Genomic DNA, 17,063 nt, shown 5'->3' on the forward strand with positions numbered 1-17,063 from the left:
CAGCGGTACCTATTTATCTACTTCCACGGGTGTGCTTTCAAACTGCTAGGTTGGCAGAAGCTGGGACAGAGCAATGGGAGCTCACTCCGTCACATGGATTCGAACTGCTGACCTTTTGACCGGCAAGCCCAAGAGGCTCAGTGGTTTAGAACACAGCGCCACCCGCATCCCTTAAGGCTGTTTTAAGGTCCACAAGGCTGAATTCACTCTTCTGGAGTCATGCCAAGGAACAAGATTCTAAGACCTTTTTATTCCATACTGTCACGGTCTGGTTCATGGGAGATCGAAGTCCCGGCTGGGGATGTCAGGACTGGGAGCAAGATGGCGGGGTGGGAGCAGGAACGGGGGTCCAGAAGCCAGGAGTCAAGAAGCCAAGGGTCCAAGGGTCAGAGAGCCTGGAGTCAAGAAGCCAAGGGTCTGAGGGTCAGGAAGCAAGGAGTCATGAAGTCAAGGGTCCAAGGATCAAGAAGCAAGGAGTCAAGAAACTGAGGTTCAAGGACCAGGAAGCAAGAAGCCAAATGCAGCAAAGCCGGAAGCTTGTTGCTGTGGCAAAGAGCCGAAGGGAAATGCTGACCTTATATCCCGTCCCAGCTCTTGCCACCAGGTGCTGTGAGTTACTAATCGGCCTCACCTGTGGGGCCGCACCTTGCCTCTTAAGAACAAACTTAGGAAGGCCCCAGTCCTGCAAAGTCCTATTGGTCACAGGGCCTGGCTCCTGCATGCACACCTGACACATACAAGTGAAATGTCCCTTTGCTAATGTAACCATTCACAGTGTCTGTGTTGTGTGGCAAGGACCCTCCCCCATGTGAAATGAAGACACTGGACACAGAATTTAAGTTTAATGGGCATAAAAAGGCCACAACTTTATTGATTACAGAATTGAAAGGTATTGGCCTTAGGCATTGGCTCCTAACGACTACCCGGCATGGGGACCGGGAAGGGTTGTCCACAAGCCATGGGAGTCCTGTTGAAGTACGCCAACTAGGATCCCACGGGTGTCACCGCTCTGGGGCATGCCGGAGGCCCTTACCTTCCAAGGTTTCGGACAAGGCAACGCCCCCCGGAGTCCTCTAACGGACTACCCATTCAATTTTGGGGAGGTGATGGCGCTCCTCCCCCCTCTTCATTTGCATAACAATTAACCCCTGCCAATGCCTAACCACCCCGCGTGGCGATGTGGGAGGGATTTCTGCCCGCAACCCCCTCTCCTCCCAGGTCGGAAATGGCTTTGCAGCAAAAGCAACAAGAGTCTTGTGGCAACTTAAATACTAACAAATGTATTGTGGCATGAGAATCTGTGGACTAAGGTCCAGTTCATCAGTCCAGGAACAGGGGACCTGTACCCCCTCCCAGATGTTATTGGATTCCATCAGTTCCAACCAGAGTAGCTATGATCAGAGATGATGGGTGCTGAAACCAAACAAGGTTTGGAGGGGCACAGGTTCTCATTCCTGCTCTAGTCCATGAAATACCATGTATACCAGGGTTTGGGGGGCCTTTGGCTCTTCAGATGTTGCTGCATCTCCCATCAGCCTCAGCAAGCATGGCCAAAGGGATGATGGAAGTTGTAGTTTTGGAACATCTGGAAGGTCAAAGGTTCCTCATCCTTGATACGTATCACCAGTGTCAGAGCAATGATTCTTCTTCAACATCAACTTCGTTGGACTGGTCATGTTGTGCGGATGCCTGATTATCATCTTCCAAAGTAACTACTCAACTCCAAACTTAAAAATGGTGAGCGTAATGCTGGTGGTCAACAAAAGAGGTTCAAAGACTCTCCCAAGGCAAATCTAAAAAAATGTAGTATAAACACTGACAACTGGGAGACCCTGGCCTGTGAGAGCTCTAGTTGGAGAACAGACTTTACCAAATGTGTCATGGGCTTTGAAGACGCTCAAACTCAGCATGAAAGGGAGAAATGCGCTAAGAGGAAGGCATGCTTGGCAAACCCTTGCCGTGATCAAGTCCCACCTTGAAACCTATGTCCCCACTGTGGAAGAACGTGTGGATCCAGAATTGGCCTCCACAGTCACTTACTGTTAAAACCGTGTTTATGGAAGACAATCTTACTCAGCTACGAGTGATTGCCAAAGGAGAAGCCGTATCACCATAAATTAGTTAGGTGTCACTAGATTCTTTGCCATACTTCCTAATGTATTTTTTTCTCTTAAATGGTGTGCACAAAATTAGGAACAAATTAGGCTTAAGGAACTCAGAATGTCTGATATATAATGAAGCCCCCGTGTAGTACATGAAAGCAATGGCCCATTCAGCCCTGTTTCCAGATTGAGTCACTGGTTTGGGGTCGCTCCCAGCCTTATTTTCTGAGGTCCTTTGACTGGAGATGCCATTGATTTAACTTTCTGAATGCCAAGTATGCGCTGGACTGCTGAGCTATGGCCTCTCTCCAGCCACTTGCTCTAGAGTTGTGCCACCACCTTCAATAAAAAAAGGCATGAAAAGCATCCTGGGGCAGTGGGGGGGGGGATTATAGTTTTACAATGAGCAAAATTCTCGAGGAATTTTACCCAACAGGGTCTATTTGCATTTGAAAACCCTAAAAAGCGATGCCCCCAAGTCCTGGAGGTTTAACTGCCCAGGCTCCCTTTTCTTATGCAAAACTGGCTCATAAAACAGATGTACATTGCAGCCATAAATGGAAGGCAAGGGATTGCTAGCAATAGGATGTGAAATTAAGCAGTGAGAATGTAAAAGGGGGAGGTGGGATAAAGGATGAAGAGCCAGATGCTGTTTCTTATAGAGGGGTTTCAGACAATGACTCCCATTTTAGTGTCTTGGGGAAACTTGTAAGAATAGTGTCCTGGGTACACAGGGCTGTTAATCTCACAGTTCCTGAGAATTTCTACCAAATCCACAAGCTTCCAAAGCTTTGCTAGAGCAGCACACCAAATACTGACCTCTAGTGCTTTTTTTCTAAAAAAAAAAAATAATGTTTAGGGGTACTCTCATTTTCTTACTCATATTGAAATACTGCCCCTCAATGAGGCCAAACTTAGATTCACAAAATGTTTAGGGGTATGCGTACCCTTGCGTCCCCCCAGAAAAAAAGAATTGCATACATGTAAACAGCATGCTATGAGTTTTCAGTTAAAGGAAACAAACAGTGCAATATCAAAGGGGGGGGGGGGGAATCTTGAAAGATTGCAGGGTTTGCCAACATTTTATTCCCATTTGGGTTTTTCCCCTTGGATCTTTTCTCTCCCACTTTCACAAAGAGATAGAAAGAGAGAACACACACACACACTGCTGGATTTATGTATAGGCTGAACAAGCTATAGCTAATGGCCCCACCATCTTAGGAGGCCCCAAAAAATGTAAAGGGGAAAAACACACCTGGATGTAAATTTCCAAAATATAAGATAAAAAAACAAATAAAATAAAACCTACATACAGCAACAGTGTTTTGTGTTGTGTTTGGACTTATTAGGTCCATAAATTACCATAGAGCATATATTCAACACAAAAAACAGTGACAATTTGTTGTTGACAAAGGACAGCTGGACATATAAAGGGCCCCATTACCTTCAGTAGCTTAGGGCTTCATCAAACCTAAATCCGGCCCTACACACACACACTCTTTCCTTTTCCAAGGGATCTAAGTAAAAGTTAGATACAGCAGAATTTATCTGAGCCTTGGAAAGAACATAGAACTGAAAGAGGAAGTGGGAAAGAGGGTCACTTTTCCAACTTCCTTCCGCTCTACTTACTTTTCAAGGGAGAAAAAGGTAACCACGTTCACTGCATTGTGACCAAGAGGGCAGTGAGTGGAGGGGCTCAGAGGCTTCATGGGTGTCAACGGAAGATCTCAAGAGTGCCCCAACACTCATGGGACCACATTGGCAAATGTGGTGCTAATGTTTAGTTACTCGACTCGTCTCAAAAGAGGATACAGTCAGTAGAAAACTCCACAGTTGGGCAAAAGCTTTATAAGAACCACCCAAAATGGAGCAAAACGGTGGCAAGCTTTTGAGTTCCCCATCAGACAAAACATTACATGAAGCAGAAAAGAGAGCAGAGCGAGGAGAAAGGAGGAAAAAATTAAAAAGCATCTTTATCCCCATCTCCTGCTTCATGTAACATCTTGCTTGATGAGTATTTCTGCAAAATTCAAAAGCTTGCAACTATTTTGTGACATTTTGGTTGGCGCCAGTAAAATTATTGTCCAGCTGTGGATTTTGGAGGATTTCCCACCTGCTTATGGACCAACACAGCTACCTTTGCTTTTTATGTGTCTTCACAAAGTTATGAAGGGGATGAAAAGCCTTTCCCATGAGGAAAAGAAGAAGAAGAGGAAGAGTTTGGATTTGATATCCCGCCTTTCACTCCCTTTAAGGAGTCTCAAAGCAGCCAACATTCTCCTTTCCCTTCCTCCCTCACAAGAAACACTCTGTGAGGTGAGTGAGGCTGAGAGACTTCAGAGAAGTGTGACTGGCCCAAGGTCACCCAGCAGCTGCATGTGGAGGAGCGAGGAAGCGAACCCGGTTCACCAGATTACGAGTCCACCGCTTTTAACCACTACACCACATTGGCGTAGTGGTAGGTGAAACATCTGGGACTTTGCAATTTTGGGAGAGGGAGTGTACAGGTTGTAGAAACAGTGACATTCTTCCCCATCTCTCCAATATTCTCAGTAACCCAATAAAATCAGTTGGCAGTAGGTTAGGACAGAGGGACCAAAGAAAATATGTACACATTCACTAAACACTTGATGAACTTATGGAACACATCACCACAAATTGTGGAGACGGTCACAAGCTTAGACTATTGAAAGGGATGAGGTAAATTAAAGGAGAGGTAAGCCATGATATTTAAATTGAGCCTTCATTTTCAGAGGCAGAAAACCTCTGAGCTTCAGATGCAGACAAGGGTGAGCTGTGGCCTTCAGTCCCTACTTGGGGGTTTCCCATAGGCTGGCCTCTGTTGGAAACAGTGTACTGGACTAGGCAGAAATAAACATTCCCAGCTGTCCTCGGAAAGGCAGTGTCTTGTTTTGAGTCATGCCTGGTTGCTGAGAGATAAATATTAGGGGATTGAAAGAATGAATCATCAGCTGTTGCCAAACCCGGGTTAGGCTAAGGCAGGATCCTTATCTGAGCTGCAATCCTTGTCTTGCTTTTACAAATTATGCTTCATAGGTTCTCAAAGTCAGTATGCTGCTGTTTTTAAAGATCCACACACAAACCCACACTGCTGCAACTGCACACTCTGTTTTTGTTTAGTTGTTTAGTCGTGTCCGACTCTTCGTGACCCCATGGACCAGAGCACGCCAGGCACTCCTGTCTTCCACTGCCTCTCGCAGTTTGGTCAGACTCATGCTGGTAGCTTCAAGAACATTATCCAACCATCTCGTCCTCTGTCGTCCCCTTCTCCTTGTGCCCTCCATCTTTCCCAACATCAGGGTCTTTTCCAGGGAGTCTTCTCTTCTCATGAGGTGGCCAAAGTATTGGAGCCTCAGCTTCAGGATCTGTCCTTCCCGTGAGCACTCAGGGCTGATTTCCTTAATAATGGATAGGTTTGATCTTCTTGCAGTCCATGGGACTCTCAAGAGTCTCCTCCAGCACCATAATTCAAAAGCATCAATTCTTCAGCGATCAGCCTTCTTTATGGTCCAGCTCTCACTTCCATACATCACTACTGGGAAAACCATGGCTTTAACTATACGGACCTTTGTTGGCAAGACGATGGATGCATCATTGAGAACTCTTGTCCAGTAGAGAGTTTAGCTCTGACTCCAGAATAACAAGGTGAATCAGCTCCAGGGTTGACAGCTTCAGACGATGAGTAGAAGATTTGAATACTCTCTCACACTTTTTTTTTACCCGAGCAGCAATATAGACATGTTTTTATAAATACATTTATAAACGGCTTTAAACCCATCCAAAACACAGGAAACACAGCTCACAAAGTTTTAAACCTGCACTGAGTTTGGAAGGAAGACCAAGTCCTAACTAGAGACGAATGGTTGATGAAGATGATGGACTACGCTGAAATGGCGAAAATGACCAGGAAAATCAGAAATCATGAAGATAGAAGCTTTAATAAGGAATGGGGGAAAATTATAAGTTACTTAGGAGAACACTGTAAGGAACTAAAAAGTTTGGCAGGATTTGAGTAACACTTGTAATGTATTAAAAACTAAGCTAAAAATGGACTATTTTAAGAAAAATGGAGAAATTATATGATTCAGTAGAAAATGTTTGATAATGGAAACCATGGAGGTGTGGAGGGAAGTCTAAGTATTTGGGGAATCCTAAACGTTGATGTTTATGATTAATGTTTGAATTCAATGTACAGTGGTACCTCTGGTTGCGAACGGTATCCGTTCTGGAGGCCCGTTCACAACATGAGCAGAAAACAACCCACGTCTGCGTGTACACGGGTCACGATTTGCCACTTCTGTGCCTGCGTGTCACATCAATTTGCGCGTCTGTGCATGTGCGAGTGGCGAAACCCGGAAGTATCCCTTTCCGGTACTTCCAGGTCACCACGGGACACAACCTGAAAAAAATGTACCATGAAGCAAATGCAACACAAGGTATGACTTGTATAGTGTAAAATTGAATATATATTTTTAATAAAAATAAATAAAAAATAAACCTGCAGTGAGTTGTGTTGTTTGAATGTTTTTGCATGAGGGAGCAACCTGAGATACGATAATGAGTGCCTTGGTAAACCATGGTTTGGGGCAACCTGAACTAGTAGCAGCAACCTCAAGCTTCCATTCTCTGCTGAGAAGATTTGAAGCTTCCAATCCCACTTTTCCTTTTTATTAACCATGGCTTGCTTAAAAGCCAGATAAGCCCTACTTAAACAGAGACCATTAGCCCAGCAGGGAATACTTCCTTCCCTGTTGGATTCCATTCATTTTCAACTTACAGGGAATTTTTCTAGAGCGTTCAGAAACGATTTCTCCCCTCTGCAACCCCCTCTGCTACCTAAGAACATATTATCACCACCGTCCATATGTAATTTGCTATGTCATTCCGCGAGTTAAATTATTTTTCAAGTGGCTTTAAAATAAGCAGAGCTGGATCATTTTCAGACAAGTCAGTGCAGTTTGGGCATGCAACGGGAGCGATAAGAAGCACCGAGACCTCCTGCTGCAGGATATGAGGTGACAGTTTGGGCGAAAGGAATTTCTCCCCTTGGACAGGATTGCAAAAGAAGCTAGGAGGGTTTTGCATACCTCAGAAGTATCCGGGACTGAGCAATGCAACGGATTGCATGGACCTGTTCGGAGCAAGTCCAGCACATTCAGATCCCACTGCGGGTACGTGCTGGATTTCGGGTGCAGCGAAACCAGCTCTCTCGTGGTAGCATAGAGGTGCCACTCCTCCTTTTTAACTGGATCTGTTCCTGTGCCTTTAAGAGAAACGGAACAGGAGAAGCTTTTCCATAGCCCAGAAATGGAAGCGAGAAGAAATTCCGACGGAAGAAGAATGGCAGGCGAAAATAATGGACTCTGCAGAATTGGACAAAATGACAGGAAGGATTCAAAACCGGCGGGAACAGAGATTTACAGAAGATGGGAAGAAGTATATGAACTATTTGAAGAGCAATTGTAATCAACAAATTGCACCATTAGGACTAAAATAAGTTTTGTAGGGAGAAATATATAAAGTGCTACAAAGTAGATAAAGAATAGAGATATGGGTTATGAGTTTTAAATGTAACAGGCAAAATAAGAAATGTATACTAAGATATTAGATGGGGAAATTTTCAGACTGGACTGATGGAAGTCAAAATATTGAATAAGATGTAAAAATATGTTTAATTACTGTTGAAAATGGTATGTTAAAAAAACTAATAAAAAATTATGTATGAGAAGCTTTTCCAACCATTTAGGCATGCACAATTTACGGCCCTGGAAACCAAATTCTGCCTACCAGCTATGTAATGAGGCAAGCCAAGACACAACATTGCATTTTTCTTTTCCATCTATATTCTCAGAGTACAAGTTTACAATCTCTTGCTCCTCCTGCTATTCCAGGATGCAAGTTTTCAAGGCTGCAATATTTACAGACCATCCAACTGTCCCTATTTTCTAGGGATGTACCTGATTTAGAGAAGCCATGCCGGTTTCTGATTTGATCTCGGAATGTCCCACTTTCCCTTCAGAATAATGTTGCAGGGTATGGAGTTATCCAACCCCCCAAGCTGTCAGAAGGCAATCCTGTATAGGGAAGTTTTTAAAATGTTTAATGTTCTACTGTGTTTTTATAGATGTTGGAAGCTGCTCAGAGTGGCTGGGGCAACCCAGTAAGATGTGTAGGGTATAAATAGTAAAATTATCCTTATGGAATGGGATGGCCTATTTTCATTGGAGAAATGTTGGAGGGTATGTATATAATAATAATAATAATAATAATAATAATAATAATAATAATAATAATAATAATATATTATTTATACCCCATCCATCTGGCTGGGTTTCCCCAGCCACTCTGGGCGGCTTCCAACAAAACACTAAAATACAGTAACCTATTAAACATTAAAAGCTTCCCTAAACAGGGCAGCCTTCAGATGTCTTCTAAAAGTTTGGTAGTTAGTTTTCTCTTTGACATCTGGTGGGAGGGCATTCCACAGGGTGGGTGCCACTACCGAGAAGGCCCTCTGCCTGGTTCCCTGTAACTTGGCTTCTCACAGGGAGGGAACCGCCAGAAGGCCCTTGGAGCTGGACCTCAGTGTCCGGGCAGAACGATACAGGTGGAGACGCTCCTTCAGGTATACTGGACCGAGGCCGTTTAGGGCTTTAAAGGTCAGCACCAACACTTTGAATTGTGCTCGGAAACATATTTAGTCAACTAACAGAGAATACGAACCTTCTATTAGTTGGGCAGCAGGGATTTTTAGTGCATGTGCTAAACACAAGAATTTGGCTTAAGTAGGCATACAGAGTTTTAGATAACAAGCACTTCCAAAAACCCTGGTTGAAAGACAGTACCTTAGAAGTGGCATTCCACCTCTGTCACAAAACTTGGAAAGTCTCTTCTAAAATGGTACCAGTGTTTGCAGCATCTAAAAAGCACCTAAGAACAATTGAAGAACAATAACTTTATTCATATGCAAATTTAAAGCGTATGTACTCATCTAATTAATCAATTGCTTATGCATCATTCAGTTAATCACAGATTTCTTCCAAATTATAGGTTCTCCAATCTAGGAAAACGGCTTGTGGGTGGTGCCTTTTAGGTTTTCCCAGCAAGAGTGCCAACTAGACCACTAAAATAAATTAAGCCATCCCTTCAACTAGGCTGATAAAATATTGACTTCTGTTTGCTTTTATCTGTGGGAAGTGTTCATCGCTATCTGTCATTACCCCTTTCTGAGATCCACTTTGGGAAAGCCCTGGCAGAGTTGATAATTCATTTATTTATTTTATCCCAGGGCAATAGTTGCCCGAGAGGCAACAAATCTAAGACGGGGATAAATCAAAAGGAGATGATGAGAAACGGGGGGGAGAAGCATGCAGTGGTTTAACACAATGGGGGTTTCTGCAATAAGTCAATTTCGTTCTTTTCATTTAAAAAAAAAAGCTGGTATGTGCTATTCCCACATTCACCCAACGCCTATGCATATTTAAGTACCACAGGATTAAAGCATTGGGGAAACAAAAACGTGTATGTGCCAAACTGAATAGTCCAGCAAGCTTCAATGAAAGCATCATATATTTGGTATTTCAGCCCAATTTGAAAGTGCTCCAGCAAAAAAGGTTAAGGACCCCTGGTGGTAAAAGTAAAGGTAAAGGTAAAGGGACGCGGCTGGCGCTGTGGGTTAAACCACAGAGCCTAGGACTTGCCAATCAGAAGGTCGGCGGTTCAAATCCCCGCGACAAGGTGAGCTCCTGTTTTTCGGTCCCATCTCCTGCCAACCTAGCAGTTCGAAAGCATGTCAAAGTGCAAGTGGATAAATAGGTACTGCTCCAGCTCCATGGGGATTCGAACTGCCGACCTTCTGATCGGCAAGTCCAAGAGGCTCAGTGGTTTAGACCACAGCACCACCTGCTCCTGTATAGGATAGTGACAGCTATCACTAAAATTGTCCGTGGGCACAATGGAAAGGAAAACAAAAGCATACCTGGAGTTATCCATCCCAGGTGGTGAATGGGAAGCAGTTTGACAACAATAGCTATTGCGTGCTACATCTGCTCTGATATGAGAAACTGCTCTGAACGTCATCTCTATATAAGTGTCAAATCATCTCTGCTAAAGATGCACCAGATCAAGACGACCATCTCACCTAAGGGTTGGAGGGGATGCAGGGAGTTAGACTCACTGATTCAGAAAACTACAAACAGATGATTTGGGTGGATGATCTCAGAAATTACAACCTAGACCCTGGTTCCTGCTTTGGCCATCTTGTCTACACATATCCTTCAGAAGAGTTCTGCATACAGACTGGGCCAACTATTTGCTAGCTGTGGCTCATAGGGAGCTGGCCCAACACTGGAAATTGCAGGAGGGTTTTATGCTGAGAGGCCGGATGACTAGGATTTGGCAGAGGGAACTGCATGAGAAGCTTGCTCGGTGTGGTAGAATTAGCCATGGGATAATATCTCAGGATCACTTTATAGTAGGGTGACCAGATGTCCCCGTTTCCCAGGGACAGCCCCCGGATTTGTGAATAAATCCCCGGACAAATTCCATCCCCGGAATGTCCCCGGATTTCATCTAATGTCCCCAGGAAACGCAGCAGCGGCAGTCTCAGCAGCCCAGAGCAGTTGGCTCTGGCTGGCTTCAGGGGCTGCTCAGAAGTCCCCATATGATGGTGGTGCAGGGGCTCTAAGATGCAGCTTCCAGGCTGCCTCCACCTTCCCTGACTCCAGCAACTAAGCTGTGAAGGGAGGCTTCATGCTGCCTATCAGAGCTTGTGTGGAAGCAGGAGGGGGCAGGGATATCTTGGTTAGGCAATGGGAAGCTTCCCTTCCTAGCTGAGGGATCCCTGCCCCCTCTTGCTTGCACACAAGTAGGAATGGGATTGGGGCTGCTCCAATGGGGAGACATTGTGCTGCCTGAGAGATCCCTGCCCCCTCCTGCTTGCACGCAAGTAGGAGCTGGGATGGGGATGCTCCGAAAGGCAGTGTGGCAATGCTTCCCCACCACCACTACCAAAGAACCAACAACTCAGGGGCTGCCCAGGCTCATGGAGAAAAGAGATAGAAGCCTCAGAGGAAGTGGAAGTGTGGCGGTTGAGGTTAAGGCGGCAGCCACCCCTCTGCCACTGCCATCACTGTAGCATTCAACATCCCGAACGTGTAGTAATTAATTAATTAATTAATTAATTAATTAATTAATTAATGTGTCCCCGGATTCATTGGAAAAAATCTGGTAACTTTACTTCACAGATACATGGGTGCTTTTCATTTGGTGCAAACACAAGGAGCCAGATTCTGCTCTGTGAGCCATGCAATGACTTTTTAAAAAGTGCTTGCATGTTGCAATATAATTATAGAGCAACTATCAATGTTTTCTACGAAGGGGATTGTTCATTTATTTTTATGATTCTTCTGTTAAAAAAATTAAATAAACACTCGGGGGTGGGGGGGGAGACACAGAAATAACATTTGAACAGACGCATTGATTTGCATGGGTCCTGGAAGTAACCGGGAATGCAAAAGGAAGAAACAGCATAAATAGGCCAGATCATACGTTGCTGGAAAAAAACACTTCATTTTGACACCCTGAGAAGTTATTAGCAACTTGGCAGGTGAGATGTGTTTATTCTTGGCAGTGTCAATTTAAATACACTCGGAGGAGCGTGGCAATGCCTTTGCATTTATTTACCTCGCTTTGAATTTACTGTCCTTTAGGTCTTGCAATTTAATGGCATGTCTAATTGGGCAAGGAAATCAACAGGAGAAAGGACCGGTGTTCTGTGCGCGCGCACTAGCGCAGAATTCAGCTGCCTCCTGCTTTTTAAAAAAAAAAAAGAAGAAAGGAAAAATTCAACTGGCACACAGGAGAAACCGGTAATAGAAAATGCTTTTCTGCTGTGCGACCTGGAGCTCCTCTGATAGAGGGTTGACTCAATTCACTCAACTGACCAAGAACAGACCCCTTTGTAGGCAGGGTGGCTGGAACAGTGGGTGCAGAGGGACGGTGCAGGGGGGCAGAGCTGAGGGAGGAAAGAAGCCTGCAAAGAGAAGGATGCAACTGCAGATGGAAAGAGGATGGAAAAAGCCAAGCAAGCAAGCTGGTTGGGATGGAGAGAGGCTCTGGACAGCAGAGCCAGAGGCTGGATGCAATTCTGGAATTGTAAAAGGGTCAGGGGGGGAGAGTCTTCATTACCTTCTTCTTCCTTTTTAAAAAAATAATTTTTATTTGATTTTACAAATAAAAGTTTATAGCAACCCAAATCCACATATAGAGAGATTTCTCCGAATCTCAAAACTTTCCCCCATCTCCTCCACGGGTCCTACTGTCAACATTTACAACTGCATATTATTCCATATTCAGCATCTTAAAAAGCAGCGACATCACCTTGCCAACAAAGGTCCGTATAGTTAAAGCCATGGTTTTCCCAGTAGTGATGTATGGAAGTGAGAGCTGGATCATAAAGAAGGCTGATCGCTGAAGAATTGATGCTTTTGAATTATGGTGCTGGAGGAGACTCTTGAGAGTCCCATGGACCGCAAGAAGATCAAACACATCCATTCTTAAGGAAATCAGCCCTGGGTGCTCACTGGATGGACAGATTCTGAAGCTGAGGCTCTAATACTTTGGCCACCTCATGAGAAGAGAAGACTCCCTGGAAAAGACCCTGATGTTGGGAAAGATGGAGGGCACTAGGAGAAGGGGGCAGCAGAGGATGAGATGGTTGGATAGTGTTTTTGAAGCTACCAGCATGAGTTTGACCAAACTGCGGGAGGCAGTGGAAGACAGGAGTGCCTGGTGTGCTCTGGTCCAGGGGGTCACGAAGAGTCGGACACAACTAAACGACTAAACAACATATATCACCTGATTAAAAGTCTGTTGGTTTTACCAGTATTTTTTTTTAATTAATATTTTATACTGTTTTATAGAAACGGTTAACTTTTGGATGTGCGCTTAACTGCAAGACTGTCTCACATAAATAACCTTCTTGTTCATCAAAATCCCCATCTGAATGTTTTTGAAGTCTGCCTGCCAGTTTGGATAAAGGAGGCTGAGCTGCGTGTATATAGAAAGCTGGCATATTTTACACCTTGGGACGCTGGCAGCATTATAGAGTTTTCAACCCTTTTATTGTTTCTTGTTCAGATAGAAGTTTTTAAAAAAAAAGAAAAAGAAAAGGAAAGCTCGTGTTACTTTTTAAACAAAGAACAAGAGAGACATTAGCCCTGAGGGTTTTCAGCGAACACCAAGCACTACAGATCAAGGAATGCCAAAATGCAGGAAGAAAACAGCATTTTTATGGCGCGTTTTGACAGTTATTGCTGCTGTTGGCCCAGGAGGGGGAAAAAAACTTTAGAAACATTTAGAAACACAATGCTATTTAGTGAGATTTATATAAAAAGAGAAGATTCTGCTCTTTTGCTCAACCTGGGCCAACCCTGCAAGTCATCTGTGGCCAAGACAAAAGGAAGGTTTGCTCTCATCCATTCTCTAGTCTAGACAAACTACTTACCCAATTGATAGGAGTACTTAGCAGTTAAGACAGCCCTTGTGATACACAGACCCTGCAGTGTAATGGTGGGTATTTGTTTCAACTCAAGACCCTCGGTTATTTTTCCTCCTGGCAACTCCTTGCTTTGGAATTTTGCTTGCTCTGTTCCCCCTGCCCACTGTATGCGTCTTCATAGCTCTCCATGGGCTAACTCTGTTCCAAGTTGTCCAAACTTGATAAAAAAGAAGAAGGTAAAGACCCCCTGGATGGTTAAGTCCAGTCAAAGGCGACTATGGGGTTGTAGCGCTCATCTCGCTTTCAGGCCGAGGGAGCTGGCATTTGTCCACAGACAGCTTTCCGGGTCATGTGGCCAGAAGGACTAAACCACTTCTGGCACAACAAAACACCATGACGGAAGCCAGAGCACATGGAAACGCCATTTACCTTCCTGTCGCAGAGGTACCTATTTATCTACTTGCACTGGCGTGCTTTTGAACTGCTAGGTTGGCAGGAGCTGAGACAGAGCAAAGGGAGCTCACCCAGTCGCAGGGATTCGAACTGCCAACCTTCTGATCAGCAAATCCTGACACAACAGGTTTGGCTTGGTGGCTTGTTCTCAAGGAGACAGAACAACCCATCTCCTACTCTGCCACCCTGAGTTGTTGGTTTTGAGTGCCCAGAGTTCTTCTGCAGCTTGTATTTGTTTGTTTGCAGCCAGAAAATTTGTGTGGTTTAGCGGTTGAAGTGCTGGATTAGGGCCAGGGAGACACAACTCTGAATACCTACTCGGCCACAAAATGAAAACACATCAAGCTAGACGCAAAGGCAAACTGCTCAAGTATCATCATCATCATCATCATCATCATCAGGGATGTGAGTGGTGCTGTGGTCTAAACCACTGAGCCTCTTGGGCTTGCTGATCAGAAGGTCAGCGGTTCAAATCCCCGCAACAGAGTGAGCTCCCGTTGCTCTGTCCCAGCTCCTGCCAACCTAGCAGTTTGAAAGCACACCAGTGCAAGTAGATAAATGTGGTGGGAAGGTAAATGGCGTTTCCGTGCGCTCTGGTTTCTGTCATCGTGTCCCATTGAGCCGGAAGCAGTTTAGTCATGCTGGCCACATGACCCGGAAAGCTGTCTGTGGACAAACACTGGCTCCCTTAGCCTGAAGCGAGATGAGCGCCGCAACCCCATAGTTGCCTTTGACTGGACTCAACTGTCCAGGGGTGCTTTCCCTTTCCCTTTTACCACCCATAATAGCACTTTATAACATCAGCCAGCAGTGCTCCAACAGAGATCTGGCCAAATCACATATGCAATAGTAATGAAAGGACTTGGGAGTTTCTCCATCACACACTTGGACCAGCCTCAGACTGCTGGAGGGAGGTTTTGCAACGGCAACCAGGGATAGGATTACACTTGCAGAACACAAGCTGTGTTCACAAGTTATTTCATAGGAGGCTCAGTGGTCTTTCTGCGTTATTTCACCAAAGAACCCTCGCTCTCTAAATTTAATTAAGACTGGCATTCTGCATTGCTGTTTTCATTTAACAAAGAGCTGCCAACAAAAGACCATTGTGCAAAGAATGAGCATGAAATGATTTTGCTATCGAATCTCTCCTTTATTAGGTAAATAACAGAATGTGCTGAACTGACTTTCTTTCCAATTTCTTACTGGGGTGATTAGAAATCAAAGCATAAGCCTCTGCGGCCACAGCTTCACTGGAAATATATTTGGTTTTAATCATTAAGTATTATGATCAGTAGTTATTATGTATTTGTTTGTTTATTGTTGTGTAGATTTATACCCTCCCTTTTTTTCATCATAGAGCAAAAGGGATTGTGAATGGAGTTCACAGCTGATCTCTCATCCAGGCACTGACCTGATCCAGACCCACTGAGTTTTTAGCAAGGTAGCTGCTTTATGTGCCCATTGGACATGACCCAGGACCTCCATACAGCTCAGCCCTGCAGTTTTGCAGTCACATTGTATGGAAGAGTGCTGTCTTTGGGCTAGCAAAGGGGAAGAGAAAACTTGGCTCATAGTACAGACATGTGTGTGTCAGAGTCAGTATTCCCTTCACTTCTGAGAGCCAGTGTGGTGTAGTGGTTAAGAGCACTGGACTCGTAATCTGGTGAACCGGGTTCGATTCCCCGCTCCTCCACATGCAGCTGCTGGGTGACCTTGGGCTAGTCACACTTCTCTGAAGTCTCTTAGCCCCACTCACCTCACAGAGTGTTTGTTGTGGGGGAGGAAGGGAAAGGAGAACATTAGCCACTTTGAGACTCCTTCAGGTAGTGATAAAGCAGGATATCAAATCCAAACTCCTCTTCTTCTTCTGGGGGTGGTGGAACAACCCCCTCTGCTGATCTTAACACTGAAAAAGGCCTTTAAGGATGGTAGTGATCTTTCGGATTTTGGGGGCCCAAGTCATTTACGACTTTCAACACCAATGCATTTTGCTTCATTGGGGCCACCTGTCCATTTCTGTCATAGCAAACTAGTTGTAAATAGGCTTGAGTATTCAGAATGAGGGCAGGGTCATGTATTCGGCAAAAATATATCTTTCTTGTGGTGGGATGGGAAGTGGAACCAAATGAACAAGTTGGGGGGGGTAAGGAAATTTTTGGAGAAAAATCCAGCTTTTGTCCCTCAACCTTCCTTTCTCATACTTAAAAAGTTCACTGAGCCCAGGTCTAGAACAAAACCTGACCGTCAGCTGACTTGAGTGAAGTCGTTCCTCTAAAATAAATTGAGAATACTGGCATGTAGACTGCATAAGCAACAACAGGCTAGACTTGTGGCTTCTATTAAATTAGACTACAGGCAGGCAGGCAGGCAGTCACAGAGTCAGACAACATTAACAAAAGCTTTTGCTGAATACGACACAACTGTCTATGCCTGAACTTGACCCATCACAGAGACACAGAACGATCTGGCAAGACTCCGAATTGCCCGTTACAGAGCCACACACAATGCATGCAAAACGTCAAACAAAATTGCACCTCAGGTAGAGTCAAATTACCATAAAAAAGCTGGAAAATAACACCTTGTTAGGCATAGAGGGGTTTCCTTTGAAATGCTAGTATTTGTTGTTGTCAGTGTGGGTCCTTAGGCAGCCGCTGAGTGTGAACGAAGGAGGAGGGATGGGCAAATCCAACATTATTTCCCCATCTCAAGTTTACATTTCGACATCAGTCTGCAATGTTTTTTTTAAGTCCTCATGAAATTTCATAAGCATTTTAGTGCAAAAATTCTAATATGCATAGGTTTGTTGAAATGATGGTAGTGAAAATGCAGCTAAGAAGCTGAAATCATATATATGATTGACATCCTTCTTTGGAACTTTACTTGCAGAAACTTGTACAGTGGTGCCTCGCAAGACGAAATTAATCCGTTCCGTGAGGCTCTTCGTATAGCGGTTTCTTCGTCTTGTGAAGCAAGCCCATTGACAGCTT

General features: G+C 44.5%; 1 long non-coding RNA gene across 2 annotated transcripts in view; it reads left to right on the forward strand.

The window, feature by feature from the left end:
- Positions 1–17,063, forward strand: part of LOC310835281 — a 28,886-nt gene that overhangs the window by 6,918 nt on the left and 4,905 nt on the right. The window contains exon 3 of one of the 2 annotated variants that reach the window (XR_014559501.1): positions 15,434–15,591. The exons of the other annotated variant lie outside the window; for it this stretch is intronic. This is a non-coding gene — a long non-coding RNA (uncharacterized lncRNA). Of the gene's footprint in view, positions 1–15,433; positions 15,592–17,063 lie in introns of those variants that run through there. 2 annotated transcript variants of the gene reach the window in all.

This window comes from Podarcis gaigeae, assembly GCF_964106915.1.
Source record: "Podarcis gaigeae genome assembly, chromosome: 17".
In the NCBI taxonomy this organism is placed as follows: Eukaryota; Metazoa; Chordata; class Lepidosauria; order Squamata; family Lacertidae; genus Podarcis; species Podarcis gaigeae.